The sequence below is a fragment of the Aplidium turbinatum genome, chromosome 18, assembly GCF_918807975.1.
Source record: "Aplidium turbinatum chromosome 18, kaAplTurb1.1, whole genome shotgun sequence".
NCBI classification, from domain to species: Eukaryota; Metazoa; Chordata; class Ascidiacea; order Aplousobranchia; family Polyclinidae; genus Aplidium; species Aplidium turbinatum.
The window spans coordinates 15,271,365-15,275,006 of NC_137489.1; positions in this window are offsets into that span (position 1 = coordinate 15,271,365).

A 3,642-nucleotide genomic window follows, 5' to 3' on the forward strand; every position below is an offset into this window, starting at 1 on the left:
GGTAAAGATCAAAACCCTCAGTACGTTACCTTAACCTTTCCTAACTTTAATCCTAATTCTGGCAACACCTGATTGTAATAATGGCAACAAGTGGGTAAAAATAGCCACTTTGTTAATGTAAAAGTAACTCGAAATACGGTTAAAATCGGGAAGAAAATCACAGTAAAAAATGTGGTAATCTGAGGACAAATGTGGTAATGCAAGTGGTAATCTAGCTTTGTAAAAGTGGAAGCACTGGAGTGCTTACTGTTTAGGAAGTTGATTGTTTGATTGAATCTTTATCCTCGGACTGGGAAAGCTTTTTGCAGAGCTTAATCCTGGCAGTTTCGCATACTTGTAGAAGCTTTGAATCATTGACGCAGGGCCGGTCACCGAGATTGACAGAGTGAAATTACCGATTCTTGACAAAACAAAATGCTTATTGGATTTGGTGAAAATAAGTTTACGAGTAGCCTACGTAAGCTAAAAGGCTGCATCCAGATTCCTCGTGTTCAGAAAGTGAGAAAAAATGTTTACTCTTGGCTAGAGTAAGTTTGTGAGTACATACATTTAGGCTATAGTCTGTATTTTTAATTGCTTCCCAAGACACAGCCAAATTAAGTTTAACTGATTGAGAAAGCTTCTTGGAGAATCAATTTATTTGTCGTATATCACAAACATAAAACTAGTAAGACCTTTACAGCCTGTGTCACCCTAAAAGGGGGATCATCAGAAGGTCCTTATTCAAATAAAATCTCTTTTGATAAGATTCTCCTAAGTCAGGATTTCTTAACCGGGTTGCTCGCATCGCTTAGGGGTGCGAGAGCTGTTCCTAGGAGGTGCAGGAATGCAGAAGGATTACGGTTATTTATACAGGAATAATTAGGGAATCAGGATATTTCTGCTTGCTTCCTATAAAAAAAATATGATTTGATCCTTGATATTGATTGAATCTTTATCCTCGGACTGGGGAAGTTTTTTGCAGAGCTTAATCCTGGCAGTCTCGCATACTTGTAAAGGCTTTAAATCACTGACGCAGGCCTGGTCACCGAGATTGACAGAGTGAAGTTCCGATTGTTGAAGTGTTGTTGCCGAGGAATTATTCCATCCATTAGGTGCCGCTGAATGGAGAGCGGTCCTTACCGTGCATTGCACAAGCGTACACCCCGAGAGTCAAACCAGCGCCGCTTGATCTTGAAGCTTCTTCGTTCCAGAAGTGACACGCTAATCAACTGAGCTATATATGTAGGGATGGGCAATTCAGAATAATTCACTATTCCAGAATTATTCCGGAATACTAAATCGAATCCAGAATACCGAATCCTATTAACTTCTAGGCTCCAGCAACGCACAAAGCAAAAAATTTCATGCATTGTTTATTTGCAAATTTAGACACAAAAGCAACACAATCAAAGTAGATGTTTATTGTAGTGCAACATATCAAGGCCTATGGCATTTCAAATGACTGCCAGACAAACGAGAGCCGTGTTGCCAGATGCTGGAAGCTGCTTGACACCAAAAAGTAACTAAAATTTCACCAGCTATTTAAAACACCCTAAATAAATCGATTTCGCCTAAAATACACATAGTTTTTAAGACATAAGACACTGCCATCACGCATACGCAAACCTCTTGCAAAACGTTTTCTATACGAGCATGGATTATTCGCTGAAAAGTTTAAGAAATTGAAAAAAACTTTTTTGAAAAAATTGAGTGGGGAAAATTTCACCAAAAATTTGTCTGGTTCCAAGGTCAAAAAGCTTGGCACCAAAGACCTCTAAATTTCACCAGAATTTTTTAATTTGGTATCCTATTTTCCCATCTGGCAACGCTGAACGAAAGCGCAGCTTAGTTGTCGTCAAGCCGCACTGGAAAAGCATCGCTCGGAAGAAGCTGATTGGCAAGTATGCTGAGATATTTCAGAGCCAACTCCTTTAGCAGGGACATCTGCTCAATGTTGTTACGCCACCAGTCAAACTATTGCAGAGTCGCATTCGCACGTGAATTGAAAAAAAGCATTGCACAATTGTGCATGTGTAGCTTGTGTACAAAGCGTGAAGAAAATTGCGCGCTTAGTTTCTTTGATTGCTTATGCGGGCGAGTGACGTAGGGATGCATGCGCCGTGCGCGCACAACCACGTGCAAAACGTTTTTGAAAGTGCGAATGGTGACACTGCAAAGAAAAAAGAGAGTAAACCACACTTTTTTCAGTTCACTGTCTCATGCTGACAGCTTGCACAAGACTTATGCATATCTTTAAAACCGAATCTTATTACCCGGTTTTATTGCCATTTTGAATTCGGATAGTTTAGGATCCGAATCCTTCTGGATTTGGTATTCTGAATTGCCCATCCCTATATATATGCGATTAGTACAGTAGTTAGCACCAACACAGCACGCTTAGATGCCATCATCAACAGGAAACAGCTGCAAGATCGTTGCTGAGCTTGTTGCTTGGGTGCAACCTAGTTTGTACCACAATTCGTACCATCAGTTCGTACCTTGAAAAGATCGAGAGAAAAAATAAAAAAAAGCTGAAGTTGCTGATTGTAGTTTCCACAAACATTTTAAAAGAGTGAGGGTATTGGAGTAGCCTACGGAGTATTGGTTAGGTATCAGTATCCGCAAACAAACAGACTGAAAAGATCGAAAGAAAAAATAGAACATCGCTAATCGCAGTTTTTGTTTTTCCGCAGTTTCTGCAAACATTTTAAAATTTCCGGTAATGCAAACATTTTAAAATTTCCAGTAATGATCCTAAGAGTTTGCCGAAGTCGCTGATCGCAGTTTCCGCAAACATTTTAAAATTTCTGGTAATGATCCTAAGAGTTTGCCGAAGTCGCTGATCGCACTTTCTGCAAACATTTTAAAAGGGTTAGGGTGTTTCTGCAAACAAACAAACTGAACAGATCAAGAGAAAAAAATAGAACAAAGCTGAAGTCGCTGATCGCAGTTTTTGTTTTTCCGCAGTTTCCGCAAACATTTTAAAATTTCTGGTAATGATCATAAGAGCTTGCCGAAATCGCTGATTGCAGTTTCCGCAAACATTTTAAAAGGGTTAGGGGTTAGGGTTGATCAGAGTTTCTGCAAACATTTGAAATTTCTGGTAATGATCCTAAGAGTTTTTGTTTGTTTGCGGAAAATTTTAAAATGTTTGCAGAAACTGCGATCAGCGACTTCGGCTTTTTTTTTATTTTTTTTCTCTCGATTTTTTCAAGGTACGAACTGACGGTACGAATTGTTCATGGTACGAATTAGGTTGCATCCTTGTTGCTTAACCACCACTATGGAGAAACTTTTTTGCATTTTTTACATAACTACCAAAATAAAGACAGTTTCAGGCAATTGTTAAAGCAGAATTCGACGTCGCCCCCTGCCTTTTCATATCTTTGTGGTATGATGGTGTAGTCGGGAGGTTGGCATTCATTGATACCACCGATGTTGCTCAGACTGAACACGCTGTCCCCCCAATGTCGTCCCATGCCAATGTCGTCTCACGCCGATGTTGTCCTTTGGAAGAAGTGTTGCCAGATGTTCAATTTTTTTGTCTATTTAAATGTAGGTAAAAATTAGAGTTGTTCGAAACGAACTTTTTCAAGTCGAAACAAAATTTTTGTCACATTTTTATTTTTTAACAAATACCTGAAAAAAACAACTAGCCTA